At 42.2% G+C, this 23,317-nt stretch overlaps 1 protein-coding gene across 1 annotated transcript in view; it reads left to right on the top strand.

The window, feature by feature from the left end:
• Window positions 1–23,317, top strand: part of LOC120059732 (E3 ubiquitin-protein ligase TRIM9-like) — a 1,105,060-nt gene that overhangs the window by 529,399 nt on the left and 552,344 nt on the right. The gene's annotated exons all lie outside the window — the stretch shown is intronic.

Raw genomic sequence — 23,317 nt, 5'->3', positions numbered from 1 at the left:
AACCGGTTTTCCCCATTAAACAGCAAGTCAGAGTCTGAGGCCGAGCCTTCTCTGGACTCTACTCCTCCCGTTACGGGGTCTGAGACGCTGAAGCCTCCCAGCATTAGCTCTGACTAATTGAAAACCCTAGTCATTGGCGACTCCATTACCCGCAGTATTAGACTTAAAAGGAATCATCCAGCGATCATACACTGTTTACCAGGGGGCAGGGCTACCGACGTTTAGGCTAATCTGAAGATGGTGCTGGCTAAAGCTAAAACTGGCGAGTGTAGAGAGTATAAAGATATTGTTATCCACGTCGGCACCAACGATGTTAGGATGAAACAGTCATAGGTCACCAAGCGCAACATAGTTTCAGCCTGTAAAGCAGCTAGAAAGATGTGTCGCATTGAGTAATTGTCTCTGGCCCCCTCCCAGTTAGGGGGAGTGATGTGCCCACCAGTAAGTACAGCGTCTGTGCCACCAGTAAGTACAGATAGTAACGTTAGTACACAGTCTCACAACTCAATCGCTGGTTGAAAACAGTTTTCTGCCCCTCCCAAAAGATACAATTTGTAGATAATTGGCCCTCTTTCTGGGACTCACCAACAAACAGGACCAAGCCTGGCCTGTTGAGGAGTGATGGACTCCATCTTAGCTGGAGTCCAAAACTAAACATGGCGGTGTTCGCCTTAGCAATCTCACTAGAATAAAGACCTCCTCCATTCCTGCCATTATTGAAAGAGATTGTGATACCTCACATCTCAAAATAGGGCTACTTAATGTTAGATCCCTCACTTCAAAGGCAGTTATAGTCAATGAACTAATCACTGATCATAATCTTGATGTGATTGGCCTGACTGAAACATGCTTTAAGCCTGATGAATTTACTGTGTTAAATGAGGCCTCACCTCCTGGTTACACTAGTGACCATATCCCCAGCGCATCCCGCAAAGGCGGAGGTGTTGCTAACATTTACGATAGCAAATTTAAATTTACAAAACCCCCCCGATGTTTTCGTCTTTTGAGCTTCTAGTCATGAAATCTATGCAGCCTACTCAATCACTTTTTATAGCTACTGTTTACAGGCCTCCTGGGCCATATACAGCATTCCTCACTGAGTTCCCTGAATTCCTATCGGACCTTGTAGTCATAGCAGATATAATTCACATTTCTGGTGATATTAATATTCACATGGAAAAGTCCACAGACTTACTCCAAACGGCTTTCAGAGCCATCATCGACTCAGTGGGTTTTGTGCAACATGTCTCTGGACCTACTCACTGTCACAGTCATACTCAGGACCTAGTTTTGTCCTGTGGTATAAATGTTGTGGATCTTAATGTTTTTCCTCATAATCCTGGACTATCAGACCACCATTTTATTACGTTTGCAATCGCAACAAATAATCTGCTCAGACCCCAACCAAGGATCATCAAGTCGTGCTATAAATTCTCGGACAACCCAAAGATTCCTTGATTCCCTTCCAGACCCCCTCTGCCTACCCAAGGATGCCAGAGGACAAAAATCAGTTAACCACCTAACTGAGGAACTCAATTTAACCTTGCGCAATACCCTAGATGCAGTTGCACCCCTAAAAACTAAAAACATTTGTCATAAGAAACTAGCTCCCTGGTACACAGAAAATATCCGAGCTCTGAAGCAAGCTTCCAGAAAATTGGAACGGAAATGGTGCCACACCAAACTGGAAGTCTTCCGACTAGCTTGGAAAGACAGTACCGTGCAGTATCGAAGACCCCTCACTGCTACTCGATCATCCTATTTTTTAAACTTAATTGAGGAAAATAAGAACAATCCAAAATTTATTTTTGATACTGTCGCAAAGCTAACTAAAAAGCATCATTCCCCAAGAGAGGACGGCTTTCACTTCAGCAGTAATAAATTCATGAACTTCTTTGAGGAAAATATCATGATCATTAGAAAGCAAATTACAGACTCCTCTTTAAATCTGCGTATTCCTCCAAAGCTCAGTTGTCCTGAGTCTGCACAACTCTGCCAGGACCTAGTATCAAGAGAGACACTTAAGTGTTTTAGTACTATATCTCTTGACATAATGATGAAAATAATAATTGCCTCTAAACCTTCAAGCTGCATACTGGACCCTATTCCAACTAAACTACTGAAAGAGCTGCTTCCTGTGCTTGGCCCTCCTATGTTGAACATAATAAACGTCTCTCTATCCACCGGATGTGTACCAAACTCACTAAAAGTGGCAGTAATACAGCCTCTCTTGAAAAAGCCAAACCTTGACCCAGAAAATATTTAAAAAACTATTGGCCTATATCAAATCTTCCATTCCTCTCAAAAATGTTAGAAAAAGATTTTGCGCAGCAACTCACTGCCTTCCTGAAGACAAACAATGTATACGAAATGCTTCAGTCTGGTTTTAGACCCCATCATAGCACTGAGACTGCAATTGGGAAGGTGGTAAATTACCTTTTAATGGCGTCAGACCGAGGCTCTGCATCTGTCCTCATTCTCCTAGACCTGAGTGCGGCTTTTGATACCATCGATCACCACATTCTTTTGGAGAGATTGGAAACTCAAATTGGTCTACACGGACAAGTTCTGGCCTGGTTTAGATCTTATCTGTCGGAAAGATATCAGTTTGTCTCTGTGAATGGTTTGTCCTCTGACAAATCACTGTAAATTTCGGTGTTCCTAAAGGTTCTGTTTAAGGACCACTGTTGTTTTCACTATATATTTTACCTCTTGGGGATGTAATTCGAAAACATAATGTTAACTTTCACTGCTATGCGGATAACAGACAGCTGTACATTTCAATGAAACATGGTGATGCCCCAAAATTGCCCTCGCTAGAAGCCTGTGTTTCAGACATAAGGAATCGTATGGCTGCAACCTTTCTACTTTTAAACTCGGACAAAACAGAGATGCTTGTTTTAGGTCCCAAGAAACAAAGAGATCTTCTGTTGAATCTGACAATCAATCTTGATGGTTGTACAGTCGTCTCAAATAAAACTGTGAAGGACCTCGGCGTTACTCTGGACCCTGATCTCTCTTTTGACGAACATATCAAGACTGTTTCAAGGACAGTTTTTTCCCATCTATGTAACATTGCAAAAATCAGAAACTATCTGTCCAAAAATGATGCAGAAAAATGAATCCATGATTTTGTTACTTCTAGGTTAGACTACCGCAGTGCTCTACTTTCCAGCTACCCGGATAAAGCACTAAATAAACTTCAGTTAGTGCTAAATACAGCTGCTAGAATCCTGACTAGAACCAAAATATTTGATCATATTACTCCAGTGCTAGCCTCCCTACACTGGCTTCCTGTTAAGGCAAGGGCTGATTTCAAAGTTTTACTGCTAACCTACAAAGCATTACATGGGCTTTCTCCTACCTATCTTTCCGATTTGGTCCTGCCATACATACCTACACGTACGCTACGGTCACAAGATGCAGGCCTCCTAATTGTCCCTAGAATTTCTAAGCAAACAGCTGGAGGCAGGGCGTTCTGCTATAGAGCTCCATTTTAATGGAATGGTCTGCCTACCCATGTGAGAGACGCAGACTCGGTCTCAACCTTTAAGTCTTTACTGAAGACTCATCTCTTCAGTGGGTCATAAGAATGAGTGTAGTCTGGCCGAGGAGTGTGAAGGTGAACGGAAAGGCTCTGGAGCAACGAACCGCCCTTGCTGTCTCTGCCTGACCGGTTCCCCTCTCTCCACTGGGATTCTCTGCCTCTAACCCTATTACAGGGGCTGAGTCACGGGCTTACTGGTGCTCTTCCATGCCGTCCCTAGGAGGGGTGCGTCACTTGAGTGGGTTGAGTCACTGACGTGATCTTTGTGGGCTATACTCGGCCTTGTCTCAGGATGGTAAGTTGGTGGTTGAAGATATCCCTCTAGTGGTGTGGGGGCTGTGCTTTGGCAAAGTTGGTGGGGTTATATCCTGCCTGTTTGGCCCTGTCCGAGGGTATCATCGGATGGGGCCACAGTGTCTCCTGACCCCTCCTGTCTCAGCCTCCAGTATTTATGCTGCAGTAGTTTATGTGTCGGGGGGCTAGGGTCAGTCTGTTATATCTGGAGTACTTCTCCTGTCTTATCCGGTGTCCTGTGTGAATTTAAGTATGCTCTCTCTAATTCTCTCTTCCTCTCTTTCTTTCTCTCTCTCAGAGGACCTGATCCTTTGGACCATGCCTCAGGACTACCTGGCATGATGACTCCTTGCTGTCCCCAGTCCACCTGGCCGTGCTGCTGCTCCAGTTTCAACTGTTTTGCCTGCGGCTATGGAACCCTGACCTGTTCACCGGACGTGTTACCTGTCCCAGACCTGCTGTTTTCAACTCTCTAGAGACAGCAGGAGCGGTAGAGATACTCTTATTGATCGGCTATGAAAAGCCAACTGACATTTACTCCTGAGGTGCTGACTTATTGCACCCTCAACAACTACTGTGATTATTATTATTTGACCATGCTGGTCATTTATGAACATTTGAACATCTTGGCCATGTTCTGTTATAATCTCCACCCGGCACAGCCAGAAGAGGACTGGCCACCCCGCATAGCCTGGTTCCTCTCTAGGTTTCTTCCTAGGTTTTGGCCTTTCTAGGGAGTTTTTCCTAGCCACCATGCTTCTACACCTGCATTGCTTGCTGTTTGGGGTTTTAGGCTGGGTTTCTGTACAGCACTTTGAGCTGATGTAAGAAGGGCTATATAAATACATTTGATTTGATTTGATTTTACTGTGGATATAGATACTTTTCTACCTGTTTCCTCCAGCATCTTCACAAGGTCCTTTGCTGTTGTTCTGGGATTGATTTGCACTTTTCACACCAAAGTACGTTCATCTCTAGGAGACAGAACGCATCTCCTTCCTGAGCGATATGACGGCTGCGTGGTCCCATGCTGTTTATACTTGCATACTATTGTTTGTACAGATGAACGTTGTACCTTCCGGCGTTTGGAAATTGCTCCCAAGGATGAACCAGACTTGTGGAGGTCTACAATTCTTTTTCGGAGGTCTTGGCTGATTTCTTTTGATTTTCCCATGATGTCAAGCAAAGAGGCACTGTGCAGGCCTTGAAATAAATCAACAGGTACACCTCCAATTGACTCAAATTATGTCAATTAGCCTATCAGAAGATTCTAAAGCCATGACATAATTTTCTGGAATTTTCCAAGCTGTTTAAAGGCACAGTCAACTTAGTGTATGTAAACTTCTGACCCACTGGAATTGTGATACAGTGAATTATAAGTGAAATAATGTGTTTGTAAACAATTGTTGGACAAATTACTTGTCATGCACAAAGTAGATGTCCTAAACAACTTGCCAAAACTATAGTTTGTTAACAAGAAATTTGTGGAGTGGTTGAAAAACGGGTTTTAATGACTCCAACCTAAAGTGTACGTAAACTTCTGACTTCAACTGTATATTTAGCAGATGTTATTGCAGGTGTAGCAAAATTATATTGTTCAGTGGAGTAGTATCTAACAATTCACAACAATACACAAATCTAAAAGTAAAATACTGGAATTAAGAAATATATAAATATGATGACGAGCAATGTCGGAGTGGCATTGACTAAAATACAGAATACAGTATAAACATATGAGATAGGTAAAGCAGTAGATAACATTATTACAGTGACTAGTGTTCCATTTAAAGTGACCAGTGATTACATGTCTATGTATACAGGACAGCAGCCTCTAAGGTGCAGGGTTGAGTAACCGGGTGGTAGTGGCTAGTGATGGCTATTTAACAGTCTGATGCCCTTGAGGTAGAAGCTGTTTTTCAGTCTCACGGTCCCATCTTTGATGCACCTGTACTGACCTCTCCTTCTGGATGATAGCCGTGACTTGGGTGGTTGATGTCGTTGATGATCTTTTTGGCCTTCCTATGACATCGGGTGCTGTCGGTGTCCTGAAGGGCAGGCAGTGTGCCACTGGTGAAGCGTTGGGCAGACTGCACCACCATCTGGACAGCCCTGAGGTTGCAGGCGGTGCAGTTGCCGTACCATGTGGTGATACAGCCCAGCAGGATGCTCTCAATTGTGCAACTGTAAAAGTTTCTGAGGGTCTTAGGGGCCAAGCTGAATTTCTTCAGCCTCCTGAAGAACCCTGTCTGTGTTGGTGGAACATTTTAAATTGTCATTGATGTGTACGCCATGGAATTATTTTTACATTTGCACATCGTTGCAACACTGTATGTAGCCATAATATGACATTTGAAATGTCTCTATTCCTTCGGAACTGAGAGTGAACTTTTGTGAGTTTAGTGTATACTGTAAATTTTTTCTATTGTTTATTTTACTTTTATTTATTATCCATTTCACTTGCTTTGGCAATGTTAACATACAGTATGTTTCCCATGCCAATAAAGCCCTTTGAATTGAATTGAAATTGAGAGAGAGACAGAGACAGAGAGACAGAGACAGAGAGACAGAGACAGAGAGACAGAGACAGAGAGACAGAGACAGAGACAGAGACAGAGACAGAGAGACAGAGAGAGACAGAGAGAGACAGAGAGAGACAGAGAGAGACAGAGAGAGACAGAGAGAGACAGAGAGAGACAGAGAGAGACAGAGAGAGACAGAGAGAGACAGAAAGGGGAAACAGGAGAGAGAAAGGGAGAGGTTATAAAGTTTACTAAAGACAAGGTCTGGGTGCAAACACACACACAGAGTAGAGCCATACCCAGATCTCTGGTGATGTCATCAGGTATTCCGGTGATGGTCTTGCGGCGTGTGAGTTTGTTCCGGGGATGACGGATCAGAGTGTCTGTGTTGGCTAACGCTCGCCGGAAACTGGCCTGACGCTCAAAACTTTCACCTGGATGGAGGGGAGAGAAACGACTGTTACACATACATACTGAGGGTTAATATGGATATCTGGGAAGATCTCTTCAGTTTTCATCCGCCTCCGTAGAGCATGGTGAGGTATGTGTGTGTGTGTGTACCAGTGATGTTGATGGGTACTATGTCAGCGGTGATGGCCTGCGCCTGCTGCCTCATCTTCTCCTCTGGTGTCGGCAGGGGGAGGGGCTTGGACCATTCCGTTTCTTCGGCGACTGTGAGGTCACAGTCATTAGTCATGATGTCACCCCCATTAACTGTGTCATCAATGTCTTCGTAAAAGTTCAACGGGGGGCTCGGCGGCGGACGGAACGAATATGCCAAGAGGTCCTCGTCTGGGGATGCCGCTGTAGACTGATGGAGAGAGAAAAATGACAGGGAGGAATTAATCACTTAGATTATTATCCACAACCTCCAGTTAGCTAATACAGGCTAAACACTTAGCACAGGCTAATTGCTAACACAGGCTAAACGCTAGCACAAACCACTATGGAGCCCAGTGAGCTACAGCACACAGAGGTAGTTAAAGGCTATAGTAACTACTATCTCAGGCTAGCCCCAGTAGGGCCTGTGGTACCTTTCTCCTCCAGCAGACTGAGAAGCAGGACTGAGACAGATAGTCCAGCAGCTTGGACCTCTGAAAGAGGAGAGGGGAGGAAAGGAGAGGAAAGGAAAGGCAAGGAGAGGGAAGGAGAGGATAGGCAAGGAGAGGAAAGGAAAGGAGAGGAAAGAGTAGGAAGGAGAGGAAAGGAGAGGATAGGAACGGAAAGGAAAGGAGAGGAAAGGAGAGGATAGGAACGGAAAGGAAAGGAGAGGAAAGGAAAGGAGAGGATAGGAACGGAAAGGAAAGGACAGGAAAGGAGAGGAAAGGAAAGGAGAGGATAGGAACGGAAAGGAAAGGAGAGGAAAGGAGAGGATAGGAACGGAGAGGAAAGGAGAGGATAGGAAAGGAAAGGAGAGGATATGAGAGGAAATGAGAAAAGAGAAGATTGAATGCAGATTAAAGGCTTCAGCATTCTTCGGTTTGGCTAGTTCCGAACTCAAACGAGTATGCTCGCATACTCCCTTAAAACAACTTCGCTTGAAAAAATGTCCATCTTGAGATGCTGTAGCCAGTATAAAACTTCCTCAAAATAGTCAGAATTAATCTAAGATAACTCAAGAAATCTGTCATTAATGTTGATGTTTTTGTAGAGGTCTTAGTCGCGCAATTATACATCTAACTAACATATGAATAGGTACAGTATTACTCAAGTGGAACATTTTGCATGAAAATGAGTCGTCTCTCGTTGAATGACAGCAAATACTTAATTGAAGAATCCCAACTGTTGACCAATCACAGACGACGGGCCGTAGACTTCGGCAACTGAACTTTGGCTTGCCTCAGAAAAACAATGTGTTCACAAACAGCCGAAAAAAACAATAGATGAAGGCTTTATTATTTAAACTTTATTTTGACAGGAAAGACATATTCAGACCTAGGTCCTAGGTCTCTTTTCCAAATGTATAATACAATATAAAATACACATTCTGTCACGATCGTTATACTGAATGGACCAGTTCCACATCATTTAAAAAAAATGAAAATCACCAAAACAAATGCAGACAGACGGACGCAAATGCAGTGCTAACAAGCACTACACAAAAAAAAAAGATCCCACAAACAACAGGTGGGAAAATGGCTGCCTAAATATGATCCCCAATCAGAGACAACGATAAACAGCTGCCTCTGATTGGGAACCATACCAGGCCAACATAGAAAAACAAAAAACTAGAATGCCCACCCTAATCACACTCTGACCTAACCAAACAGAGAAATAAAAAGGCTCTCTAAGGTCAGGGCGTGACACATTCAACACCAAATATACAGTAGCAGCCAAAGGTTTGGACACACCTACTCCTTCAAAGGTTTTTCATTCTTTTTACTATTTTCTACATTGTAAAATAATAGTGAAGACAACAAAATAACACATATGGAATCATGAAGTAACCAAAAAAGTGTTAAAACAAATCAAAATAGATTTTATATTTGAGATTCTTCAAAGTAGCCACCTTTTGCCTTGATGACAGCTTTGCACAATCTTGGTATTCTCTTAACCAGCATCATGAGGTAGTCACCTGGAATGCATTTAAATGGACAGGTATACCTTGTTAAAAGGTAATTTGTGAAATTTCTTTCCTTCTTAATACAGTTGAGGCAATCAGTTGTGTTGTGACAAGGTAGGGGTGGTAAAAAAAAACTATTTGGTAAAAGACCAAGTCCATATTATGGCAAGACCAGCTCAAATAAACAAAGAGAAACTACAGTCAATCATTACCTTAAGACATGAAGGTCAGTGAAACTGGCTCTCATGAGGACCGCCACAGGAAAGGAAGACCCAGAGTTACCTCTGCTGCAGAGGATAATTTCATTAGAGTTACCAGCCTCAGAAATTGCAGCACAAATAAATGATTCACAGAGTTCAAGTAACAGACACATCTCAACATCAACTGTTCAGGCCTTCTTGGTCGAATTGCTGCAAAGAAACCACTATTAAAGGACACCAATAAGAATAACAGACTTGCTTGGGCCAAGAAACACGAGCAATGGACATTAGACCAGTTTGCTTAGAATTCAAGGCACACTTAACCAGCATGGCTACCACAGCATTCTGCAGCTATAGGCCATCCCAGCTGGTTTGTGCTTAGTGGGACTATAATTTGTTTTTCAACAGGACAATGACCAAACACACCTCCAGGCTGTGTAAGAGCTATTTGACCAAGAAGTAGAGTGATGGAGTGCTGCATCAGATGACCTGGCCTCCACAATCACCCAACCTCAACCCAGTTGAGAAGGTTTGGGACGAGTTGGACCGCAGAGTGAAGGAAAAGAAACCAACAAGTGCTCAGCATATGTGGGAACTCCTTCAAGACTGTTGGAAAAGCATTCCTCATGAAGCTGGTTGAAAGAATGCTAAGAGTATGCAAAGTTGTCATCAAGGCAAAGGTTGGCTACTTTGAAGAATCTAAAATCTAAAATATATTTTGATTTGTTTAACACTTTTTGAAATCTACATGATTCCATATGTGTTATTTCATAGTTTTGATGTCTTCTATTATTCTAAAATGTAGAAAATAGTACAAATAAAGAAAAACACACTTGAATGAGTAGATGTGTCCAAACTTGTGACTGGTATATATATATATATATATATATATATATATATATGCTGTACGCCATATTGTGGCGTACAGCAGGTCAGCCACCAGGGGGAGACTCGTCGAGGCCTGGTAACAGATGGAGTATACATCACGAGGCGATGGCTCCATCTGCTGGACGTGCCAGGTCTCGACGGGCTCTCCAGCCAGGACTAATTGGGGCTGATTGGGAGCTGGTGAGTAATCAAGGGCAGATTGCTCACCAGCTGTGCAAGGCCCATAAAGCTGCCAGAAGGGCAGCACACAGGGGGAAGAAAGGACTCCCGTGTTATTGTTGATGGTTGCAGAGGTAACAAGAGGGAGTTCAGTTTTGTGGCCGACAGGATACAGCCAGACCTGGTATCCCAGAAGACGGCATCCCGGAGAGGGTCTCCCAGAAGACGGTGTCCCGGAGAGGGTCTCCCAGAAGACGGTGTCCCGGAGAGGGTCTCCCAGAAGACGGTGTCCCGGAGAGGGTCTCCCAGAAGACGGTGTCCCGGAGAGGGTCTCGCAGAAGACGGCATCCCGGAGAGGGTCTCATGGAGGAGACCTATCCTTTTCTTTTTGATCTAATAATTAACCTGTTGAGGACAGAGGGCACTGTTTTCACTTTGGGGGAAAATCGTGCCCAATTTAAACGGCCTCGTACTCAATTCTTGCTCGTACAATATGCATATTATTATTACTATTGGATAGAAAACACTCTAGTTTCTAAAACCGTTTGAATTATATCTGTGAGTAAAACAGAACTCATTTTGCAGCAAACTTCCTGACAGGAAGTGGAAAATCTGAAATCGATGCTCTGTTCTAGGGCCTGTCTATAAATGTCCTTGATATTTATTAGAATACATGCACTTCATACGTCTTCCACTAGATGTCGACAGGCAGTGAGAGAAGAAATGGAGTGTATAACTTGATCTGGGGACGAATAAAAGCTCTCGGCATGACGTGTCACCAGTTTCCTGTTTTCTGGAGAGCGAGTGAAGGGACCTGGTTTTGCCTTCTGAAAAGCTGCCGTTATAGACGACTAATATCTCCGGCTTTGATTTTATTTGATACATGTGACAATATCATCGTAAAGTATGTTTTTTCAATATAGTTTTATTAGATTATTGAAATTTATTCGGGACGTTAGGCGTGTTGCGTTGTGTGCCTTTGTTCAGGAAGGAGAGCTTTGCGCTACTTTGCTAGCTTTCCGTGCTAATTGACTGGAGAAGAGGCCATTCTAAAACCAAACAACGATTGTTCTGGACAAAGGACCCCTTGTACAACATTCTGATGAAAGATCATCAAAAGTAGGACCCATTTTATGATGCTATTTCATATATCTGTCAAACATGTGAAATAGTCGTTTGCGCCCAGATTTTGGGTACTCTCTCGCTATAACCAAGCTGGATGTCGTAATGAAGTTATTTTTAGAATTCTAACACAGCGATTGCATTAAGAACTAGTGTATCTATTATTTCCTATACAACATGTATTTTTTAGTAACTTTTATGAATAGTTATTTGGTCAGAATAGTTGAGTGTCATAAAAATATCTGCACATTCTGGGAAAAAGATGCTACGTTAGCACAATGTATAACCACTGATTTCAGCTCTAAATATGCACATTTTCGAACAAAACATAAGTGTATGTATAACCTGATGTTATAGGACTGTCATCTGATGAAGGTTTATGAAGGTTAGTGAAAATTAATATCTTTTGCTGGTTTATTCCCTATCGCTAACGTGCCTATTGCTATCGCTAACGTGCCTTGATGAATGAATGCGGTAGTGTGGTAGGCTATTGTAGTAAGCTAATATAATGCTATATTGTGTTTTCGCTGTAAAACACTTAAAAAATCGGAAATATTGGCTGGATTCACAAGATGTTTGTCTTTAATTTGCTGTACACCATCGATTTTTCAGAAATGTTTTATGATGAGTATTTAGGTATTTGACGTTGGTGTCTGTAATTACTCTGGCTGCTTCAGTGCTATTTCTGACGGTAGCTGTGATGGTAGCTGCAATGTAAAACTGATTTATACCTCAAATATGCACATTTTTCGAACAAAACATAGATTTATTGTATAACATGTTATAAGACTGTCATCTGATGAAGTTGTTTCTTGGTTAGTTTGGTTGGTTCTTGGTTAGTTAGGTTGGCTTTGTGCATGCTACCTGTGCTGTGAAAAATGTCTGTCCTTTTTTGTATTTGGTGGTGAGCTAACATAAATATATGTGGTGTTTTCGCTGTAAAACATTTTAAAAATCGGACATGTTGACTGGATTCACAAGATGTGTATCTTTCATTTGCTGTATTGGACTTGTTAATGTGTGAAAGTTAAATATTTCTAAAAAATATCTTTTGAATTTCGCGCTCTGCCTTTTCAGTGGAATGTGGGAGGAGTTCCGCTAGCGGAACCCCGGTGCCAGACAGGTTAAGTAAACACTCTTGAAACTGAGCTAATCCTTCTCTGTCCGTGTCTGATATGGGTTAACGTCTTGACCAAACCCCCTGGTCTGCCACTATATATATATATATATATATATATATATATATATATATATATATATATATATATATATATATATATATATATATATATATATATACACACACACACACACACAGTGTATTAAGACCCCTTGACTTTTTCCCAAAAATTTTACGTTACAGCCTTTTTCTAAATTTGATTTAAATATATATATCATCAATTTATACACAATACCCCATAATGACAAAGCAAAAACAGGTTTCTATGAATTTGTGCAAATGTATCAAATAAAAAAACAGATGTATCTCATTTACATAAGTATTCAGACCCTTTAACTTTGTTGAAGCACCTTTGGCAGCGATTACAGCATCGAGTCTTCCTGGGTATGATGCTACAAGCTTGTAACACCTGTATTTGAGGAGTTTCTCCCATTCTTCTCTGCAAATACTTTCAAGCTCTGTCAGGTTGGATGGGGAGCATCGCTGCACAGCTATTTTCAGGTCTCTCCAGAGATGTTCAATTGGGCTCAAGTCCAGATTTTGGCTGGGCCACTCAAGGACCTTCAGAGATTTGCCCCGAAGCCACTCTTGCGTTGTCTTGGTTGTGTGCTTAGGGACCTTGTCCTGTTGTAAGATTAACCTTTGCCTCAGTCTGAGGTCATCAGAGCTCCGGAGCAGGTTTTTATCAAGGATCTCTGTAATTTGCTCCGTTCATCTTTCCCTCAATCCTGACTAGTTTCTCAGTCCCTGCCGCTGAAAAACATCCCCACAGCATGATGCTTCCACCACCATGCTTCACCGTAGGGATGGCGCCAGGTTTCCTCCAGATGTGACGCCTGGCATTCAGGCTAAAGAGTTCAATATTGGTTTCATCACACCAGAGAATCTTGTTTCTCATGGTCTGAGAGTCCTTTAGGTGCCTTTTGGCAAATTCCAAGCCGGCTGTCATGTGCCTTTTACTGAGAAGTGGTTTCCGTCTGGCCACTCTACCATAAAGGCCTAATTGGTGGAGTGCTGCAGAGATGGTTGTCTTTCTGGAAGGTTCTCCCATCTCCAATAAGGAACTGTCAGAGTGACCATCGGGATCTTAGTCACCTCTCTGACCAAGGCCCTTCTCCCCCGAATTTCTCAGGCGGCCAAACTCGGTGAAACAACTTTAAAAAGGGATCTGCAATAAGCTCAAGGCTGTTGGATGGACGTTCTCTTCTCTTCACTTTCACCTTCATCTTCATCTCTAGTATTTAACGTTCTTCTTCTCTCGTATTTAACGTTCTTCTTCTTCTCTCGTATTTAACGTTCTTCTTATTTTCTATATTATTACCTTTATTGTGCCTTTGGGAAAGAGCTCGCAGGTTAAGCATTTCACTGGACTGTTTTACACTAAAACGTACCAGTAGATGTCACTAATTCTCCTACAGTAATAACTATTCTGGTGACAGTACCTCTCTCACCAGTCGGTTGCAGTCTTACATTTACATTTACATTTAAGTCATTTAGCAGACGCTCTTATCCAGAGCGACTTACAAGTACATACATTCATATTTTTTTTTTTTTTTGTACTGGCCCCCCGTGGGAATCGAACCCACAACCTTGGCGTTGCAAGCACCATGCTCTACCAACTGAGCCACACGGGGTCTTGAGCTTAAGTAACTGCATGAGCTTAAGTAACTTTCAAACCCTTACCTGTTTCACCTGTCTTTGAGCTTGTCTCCACCCCCCTTCAGGTGTCGCCCATCTGCCCCATTACCCCCTGTGTATTTATACCTGTGTTCTCTGTTTTGTCTATTGCCAGGTCTTAACAGCGTGCTTTCCCGTTTTCCTGTTCTGTTTCCTAGTTTTTCCCAGTTCTGACCATTCTGCATGCCCTGACCCCAAGCCTGCCTGCCATCCTGTACCTGTATCTGACTCTGACCTGATTACGAACCTCTGCCTGTCCTCGGCCTGCCCTTTGCCTGCCCCGTGTTTACAATAAATCACCTGAGAACCCTACTATCCGCCTCCTGTGTCTGTATCTGGGTCATGATAGTAACACTGTATTTAGTCAGATGGTTTGTAGATGTTCAATAACTGTCAACAACATTTCAACTAAATATCTACTAACCTTAACCCTAACCTTATCCCTGCCCTGTTCTAGCTGGCTACCACCTCGTACTCTACCCTAGAGAGTAGAGACTACTGCCCTATGTACATAGTCATTGAACACTGGTCACTATAATAATGTTTCCATACTGTTTTACCCACTTCAACACTATATACTATATTCTAATAAAGGCTCATCCTATATAACTACTGCTGTACACACCTTTTCTATTCATATACTGTCCATACCGTCTATACACACCCGTATGTGTACTACTGGAGGCTGTTGAGGGGAGGATGGCTCATAATAGGCTGGAATGGAGTCAATGGATTGGTATCAAACACGTCAATCATGTTCCCATGTGGTCGATACTATTCCATTCACTCCATTATTATGAGCCGTCCTCCCCTCAGCAGCCTCCACTTATGCATACACTCAGCGGCCAGTTTATTAGGTACACCCCCCCCACCCCCCCCCCCCCCCCCTTTTCCTCCATAACAGCCTGAATTCCAGAGTGTATCACAACCGGACGTGATTGGGGATCCCATAGAGCGGTGCACAATTGGCTCAGCGTCGTCCGGGTTAGGGTTTGGCTGGGGTAGGCCGTCATTGTAAATAAGAATTTGTTCTTAACTGACTTGCCTAGTTAATTAAAGGTTAAATATATTTTTTTTGGGGGGGGGTGGAAATATATATATATATATTTGGGGCATGGATTCTGCATGGTGTGGCGTTCCAACGTTGCTCAACTGGTATCAAGGGATCTAACATGTGCCAGGAAAACAGTCCCCTCACCATTACACCGCCACCAGCCTGTACTGTTGACACCAGGCAGGATGGGGCCATGGACTCATGCTGCTTAGAACAAATCCTGACTCTGCCATCAGCATGACGCGACGGGATCCAGGATTCATCAAACCAGGCAATGTTTCTCCACTCCTCAATTGTCCAGTGTTGTTATCACGTGCCCACTGGAGCCACTTCTTCTTGTTTTTAGCTGATAGGAACCCGGGGTGATCGCCTGCCCACTGGAGCCACTTCTTCTTGTTTTTAGCTGGTAGGAACCCGGGGTGGTCGCCTGCCCACTGGCGCCTCTTCTTCTTGATTTTAGCTGATAGGAACCCGGGGTGGTCGTCTGCTGCAATAGTCCATCAGTGACCAGGACCGACGAGTTGTGCGTTCCGAGATGTCGTTCTGCACACTAGTGTTGTACTGTGCCGTTATTTGCCTGTTTCTGGGACGCCTGTTAGCTTGCATGACTCTTGCCATTCTCCTTTGACCTCTCATCAACAAGCTGTTTTCACCCACAGGACTGCCGCTGACTGGATATTTTTGTTTGTCGGGAAAACCCTAGACACTGTTGTGTGTGAAAAGCCCAGGAGGCCGGGCGTTTCTGAGATACTGGAACCGGTGTGCCTGACACCGACAATCATTCCACACTCAATGTGGCTTAGGTCACTCGTTTTGCCCATTCTAACGTTCAATCAAACAGTAACTGAATGTCTTGATCCCTGTTTGCCTGCTTAATATGGCAAGCCACGGCCACTGTCTGTTGGAGCTAACTTTTTTTTGTGTGAACCTGGTAGTGCTCCTAATAAACTGGCTACGGAGTGAATATTTATATATATATTATATGTATATTTATATTCTGGTCTCTGACATTGCTCGTTCTGATATTTCTTAACCCTAACCCTAATCCTAGCTTTAACCCTAACCCTAACACTTAGTCTAAACCTAATCCTAACCGTAACCTAAGCAAGCAGTTGGTTATCAACAGATAGTTTGTTGATAGTATAACCATCTGTACATCATAATATAATAACCGGAGGATCTAGATCAGTCTAATCGGGTAACTCACTGACCGGATGGCAAGAAAAGCAACAGGCTGAATATTAGAGTGAGGGTTACACGCACGCACGCACGCACGCACGCGCACACACACACACACACACACACACACACAAAAGACCCCATGATAGACCCCATGAGAGGACCAATGAGAGGCCCCATGAGAGGCCCCATGAGAGGCCCCATGATAGACCCCATGATAGACCCCATGAGAAGCCCCATGATAGACCCCATGAGAGGACCCATGAGAGGCCCCATGAGAAGCCCCATGAGAGGCCCCATGAGAGGCCCCATGATAGACCCCATGATAGACCCCATGAGAAGCCCCATGATAGACCCCATGAGAAGCCCCATGATAGACCCCATGAGAGGCCCCATGAGAGGCCCCATGACAGGCCACCGTGTCTCGTGATGTTTTTCTGACCCGGTTCAGGTTGTTTGGGTTGTGATTAAAGAGTGACTGCCCCTAAAAAGCAACTTCTCCTTTTGAAAATGGTTTACGTTGAATCGATATGAGTAAGAAACATTTATTCTAGTCTCCAAATTGACGAAAAAGTCTAAATAGGATAATTTTGGTCATGAAGTCAGTCTCGTCCAATACTGAGATTAGAGAGATTATAGGACAAAATACTAGTTCACTTCTTTTCCTCATTTAGGGTCATGAACCTAACTTCAAAATGTGGACACACTGATGTGTTGTGGAATGTCTGTGTAGATTTTGTATACGAAAATGTGTATAGATATTTGCACAGGTCCAAAATAAACAAGTGTCTTTGATGTATTTTGTTTTGACTGGTTCTGGTTGCACTTTTATAATTATATTTAGGTGAAAAGGGGCTTTTCAAAGCTTCTCCTTGTCAGTGCGAGAGCAGCAGATCTCTGAACGGAAAAGATGCTCTGCCCCTCGACAAGACAGTAAAACCAGCACCACTTGTGGAGATAAATACATCTGCAGAAAGCACACGCGTACATTATGTTCAACATGTGGAGAGAAAGACTGAAGGGATCATTTTGACCAATAGGGTCAAGTGTTACTGTTACTGGGAAATACAAAGGAAATGCCTACTTGGGGAAACATAAACATTTTTGTTTGTGAGAAAGGAAATATGTTTAACAAATAGTACTTAAATATAGAGTTTCTAAATCAAATGTATTTCTACTTTCTGAAAACATCTGACAAGACAAAATAAAGTTTTGGCTCTTTTTACTTGATTCTTTGACTGTCTTGAGTCGTGTTTTAAACTGTCAAACTGTTAAACTGTCAAACTGTCAAACTGTTAAACTGTTAAACTGTCAAACTGTCAAACTGTCAAACTGTTAAACTGTTAAACTGTCAAACTGTTAAACTGTCAAACTGTCAAACTGTTAAACTGTTAAACTGTCAAACTGTCAAACTGTGTGTGTGTGTGTCTGTGTGTGCGTGCGTGCGTGTACCTTTTTCCGTCTTCTGTCCTTCCTGGCCTTGTCATCATGCAGCCTGTCCTCTGATAGGCTAGAACTGAGGTAGGCGGGGTTTTGAGAGAAGTACTGTGAACTGCCGTACCCATCACTCCTTAGCTTCTTGTCACACTCTGGAACATGCACACACACACACACACACACACACACACACACGCACACACACACACACACACTATAAACAACTACTTTACAGCAGCTTATGAGTGTATAGCAGCAGTGATAGATGAGTATCTCATACAGTGATGCATTCTCTCCCCGGAGAGAGAGAACAGTGCATAATGAATTACCTATATTTAACAGAGAGAGGAGGAGGAGAGACAGGCAGCGAGAGGAGGAGGAAGAGTGAAGGAGGGAGAGAGAGAGAGACAGATGACATTGTGAAGGACCGATAAAAAAACTCCACTCAATAAAATGTTTGTGTGTGTGTTTGTGTGCATGTGTGTGTGCGTGCGTGCGTGTGTGTGTGTGTGCGTGTGTGCGTGTGTGCGACAATCTGCCTCTATGGTAAATTTTTGATTTTTCATAATCCTCATTTTTATAATGGACAGAAGCCTGCTCTTGCAATAAATCTGTCTCTCTACAAAGGAAGATAAGATATATTTCTAGAGCCCTGCACTGCATACAGTAAAATACTACTGTTATTCCCCTGTGTTCATAGTAGAGCCCTGCACTGCATACAGTAAAATACTACTGTTATTCCCCTGTGTTCATAGTAGAGCCCTGCACTGCATACAGTAAAATACTACTGTTATTCCCATGTGTTCATAGTAGAACCCTGCACTGCATACAGTAAAAGACTACTGTTACTCCCCTGTGTTCATAGTAGAGCCCTGCATGGGTATGAATGTTAAGCCCAAGCCCCTACCCATGCCGTGATGTTTAGGCCCTACACTCTTAGAAAAAAGGGTTCCAAAAAGGGTTCTTCGACAATAAGAGAACTTTTTTTGGTTCCAGGTAGAATCCTTTTCGGTTCCATGTAGAACCCTCTGTGGAAAGGGTTCTACGTGGAACCACGGGAGGTTCTTCAAAGGGTTTCTTTTATGGGGACAGCCGAAGAACCCTTTAAGGTTACACCTTTTGTTTCTGAGAGTGTACTCTACCTGGGCCTGATTGCCAAATCTAAGGTCCGGGCCCGGCCCTTTCAAACCCAAAATCTAAAATAACTTCCTCCGTTAGAATCCGTTACAAAACTTTACTGATAATTTGATAATTATATCCCAACACCCAACTGAAAAACGAATCATTTCTGTATTACTTTAAACTGTCGGTGTAACTCTATCAATTCAGAAAGTAAAGGCACTATTTTACACATCGAGAAAGTCAGTACATTGAGTTCGATTGAACATTCGCTACATTGCTTTAACTTCTTATGGCTGTAGGGGCAGTATTGAGTAGCCGGATAAAAGGTGCCCATTTCAAACGGCCTCGTACTCAATTCTTGCTCGTACAATATGCATATTATTATTACTATTGGATAGAAAACACTCTCTAGTTTCTAAAACCGTTTGAATTATATCTGTGAGTAAAACAGAACTCCTTTTGCAGCAAACTTCCTGACAGGAAGTGGAAAATCTGAAATCGATGCTCTGTTCTAGGACCTGCCTATAAATGTCCTTGATATTTATTAGAATACATGCACTTCATACGTCTTCCACTAGATGTCGACAGGCAGTGAGAGAAGAAATGGAGTGTATAACTTGATCTGGGGTCGAATAAAAGCTCTTTGTATGACGTGTCACCAGTCTCCTGTTTTCTGGAGAGCATGAGAAGGGACCTGGTATTGCCTTCTGATAAGCTGTCGTTATAGACGACTAATATCTCCGGCTTTGATTTTATTTGATACATGTGACAATATCATCGTAAAGTATGTTTTTTCAATATAGTTTTATTAGATTATTGAAATTTTTTGGGGACGTTAGGCGTGTTGCTTTGTCTGCGTATGTTCAGGAAGGAGAGCTTCGCGCCACTTTGCTAGCTTTCCGTGCTAATTGACTGGAGAAGAGGACATTCTAAATCCAAACAACGATTGTTCTGGAGAAAGGACCCCTTGTACAACATTCTGATGGAAGATCATCAAAAGTAGGACCCATTATATGATGTTATTTCATTTTTCTGTCGTACATGTGTACTAGTAGTTTGCGGCCAGGTTTTGGGCACGCTCTCGCCATAACGTAAACTGCATATCGTAATGAAGTTATTTTTAGAATTCTAACACAGCGATTGCATTAAGAACTAGTGTATCTATTATTTCCTATACAACATGTATTTTTTAGTAATGTTTATGAATAGTTATTTGGTCAGAATATGTGAGTGTCAGAAAAATATCCGGACGTTGTGGGAAAAAGATGCTACGTTAGCACAATGTATAACCACTGATTTCAGCTCTAAATATGCACATTTTCGAACAAAACATAAGTGTATGTATAACCTGATGTTATAGGACTGTCATCTGATGAAGCTTATCAAGGTTAGTCAAAAATTATATATCTTTTGCTGGTTTGTTACGATCGCTAACTTTTGCTGCTGGGGAATGGCTTGTGTTTCTGGCTATTGTGGTAAGCTAATATAATGCTATATTGTGTTTTCGCTGTAAAACACTTAAGAAATCGGAAATATAGGTTGGAATCATAAGATGCCTATCTTTCATTTGCTGTACACCATGTATTTTTCAGAAATGTTTTATGATGAGTATTTAGGTATTTGACGTTGGTGTCTGTAATTACTCTGGCTGCTTCAGTGCTATTTCTGACGGTAGCTGTGATGGTAGCTGCAATGTAAAACTGATTTATACCTCAAATATGCACATTTTTCGAACAAAACATAGATTTACTGAATAACATGTTATAAGATTGTCATCTGATGAAGTTGTTTCTTGGTTAGTTTGGTTGGTTCTTGGTTAGTTAGGTTGGTTTTGTGCATGCTACCTGTGCTGTGAAAAATGTCTGTCCTTTTTTGTATTTGGTGGTGAGCTAACATAAATATACGTTGTGTTTTCGCTGTAAAACATTTTAAAAATCGGAAATGTTGGCTGGATTCACAAGATGTTTATCTTTCATATGCTGTATTGGACTTGTTAATGTGTGAAAGTTAAATATTTCTAAAAAATATATTTTGAATTTCGCGCCCTGCACTTGAAGTGGCTGTTGTCATATTGTGCCCGGCTTTTTTACTCCATCAGTAGCTATCACAAATTCGTCCAAATAAAGATATAAATAGCCACTAACCAAGAAACAACTTCATCAGATGACAGTCTGATAACATATTTATTGTATAGCATATGTTTTGTTAGAAAAATGTTTATATTTCAGGTATAAATCATAGTTTACATTGCAGCTACAATCAGAAATTGCACCGAAAGCAGACAGAATAATTACAGACACCAACGCCAAATAACTAAATACTCATCATAAAACATTTCTGAAAAATACATAGTGTACAGCAATTGAAAGACAGGCATCTTGTGATTCCAGACAATATTTCCGATTTATCAAGTGTTTTATAGCGAAAACACAATAGAGCGTTATATTAGCTTACCACAATAGCCAAAAACACAAGCAATTTCCCAGTAGCAAAAGTTAGCGATCGTAACAAACAAGCAAAAGATATATAATTTTTGACTAACCTTGATTTTCTTCATCAGATGACAGTCCTATAACATCAGGTTATACATACACTTATGTTTTGTTCGAAAATGTGCATATTTAGAGCTGAAATCAGTGGTTACACATTGTGCTAACTTAGCTACTTTTTCCACAACGTCTAAACAGCAAAGATATTTTTCTGACACGTTTTCTGACACACATATTCTGACCAAATAGCTATTCATAAACATAAGTAAAAAATACATGTTGTATAGGAAATGATAGATCCATTAGTTCTTAATGAAATCGCAGTGTTAGAATTCTAAAAAATAACTTAATTACGACATCCAGCTTCGGTATAGCTGAGTACCCCAAAGTTGGGCGCCCACGACTAATTCACATGCACGACAGATATATGAATTAGCATCATAAAATGTTTCTTACTTTTGGTGATCTTCCATCAGAATGTTGTAGAAGGTGTCCTTTGTCAAGAACAGTCGTTGTTTGGATTTAGAACGTTCATTTTCCCTCTCGATTTAGCACACGCACTTGCCAAGTGGCACAAAGCTCTCCAAGTCAACAAACGGAAGAGAACGGAACACGGCAAAACTCCCGAAAAATGTTCAATAATCTGATGAAACTATATTGAAAAAACATACTTTACGATGATATGGTCACATGTATCAAATAAAATCAAAGCCGGAGATATTAGTCGTCCATAACGACAGCTAAACAGAAGGCAAATCCATGTCCCCTTTCGCGCGCTCCAAAAAACAGAAAATGGACGGTCACGTCATACAAAGAGCTTTTATTCTACCTCAGACCAAGATAAACACGAAATTTCTTCTCTCACCGCCTCTTGACATCCAGGGGAAGGTGTATGAAGTGCACGTAGACTCTTACGTATCATGCCCATGTATAGGCAGGAAGTAGAACAGAGCATCGATTTCAGACTTTCCACTTCCTGGTCAGGAAGTTTGTGCCAAATGAGTTCTGTTTGACTCACAGATATAATTCAAACGGTTTTAGAAACTAGAGAGTGTTTTCTATCCAATAGTAATAATAATATGCATATTGTACGAGCAAGAATTGAGTACGAGGCCGTTTGAAATGGGCACCTTTTATCTGGCTACTCAATACTCCCCCTGCAGCCCAAACAGGTTAACTAGATCAGTGCTTCCCAAACGGTTTTCTGTCATGGCCCCCTTTCATCATAGGGGAACATCATATGCCTCTCCTCCTCTCCCTGTTCCCCCACCCCATTCCCGCTAACCTCCCCATAAAAATATGGTATAAAAATACATTTTACTCATCAAGAAACCAGTACCTTGTGAAGAAGAAACAAATGATGGAGAAATAAACCAGTGTACTACTGTGACATGTCATATGCATCCAGTGGTGTAAACTACATAAGTAGTTCTTGGGGGTATCTGTACTTTACATATATTTGTTACCCCTTTTTTGTGATATCCAGTTACAGTCTTGTCCCATCGCTGCAACTCCCGTAAGGACTCCAGAGAGGCGAAGGTCAAGGGCCAAGTTTCCTCCGAAACACGACCCTGCCCAGTCACACTGCTTCTTGACACACTGCTCACTCAACCCGGAAGACAGCCGCATCAATGTGTCAGAGGAAACACAGTACAACTGGGGACCATGTGCATGCGCCCAGCACGCTCCAAGGAGTCGCTAGAGCACAATGGGACAAGGACATCCCGGCCGGCAAAACCCTCCCCTAATCCGGACGATGCTGGGCCAATTGTGCAACACAGCCTGGGATCGAACCCGGGTCTGTAGTGATGCCTCTAGCACCGGTATGTCTGACGGTTCTTTGATGGTTCGAACGCAGGTAACTATTTCAGGTTCTGTGTGTCTGTA

Source organism: Salvelinus namaycush, chromosome 15, assembly GCF_016432855.1.
Source record: "Salvelinus namaycush isolate Seneca chromosome 15, SaNama_1.0, whole genome shotgun sequence".
NCBI classification, from domain to species: Eukaryota; Metazoa; Chordata; class Actinopteri; order Salmoniformes; family Salmonidae; genus Salvelinus; species Salvelinus namaycush.
This window is presented reverse-complemented; position numbering and strand designations above follow the sequence as displayed.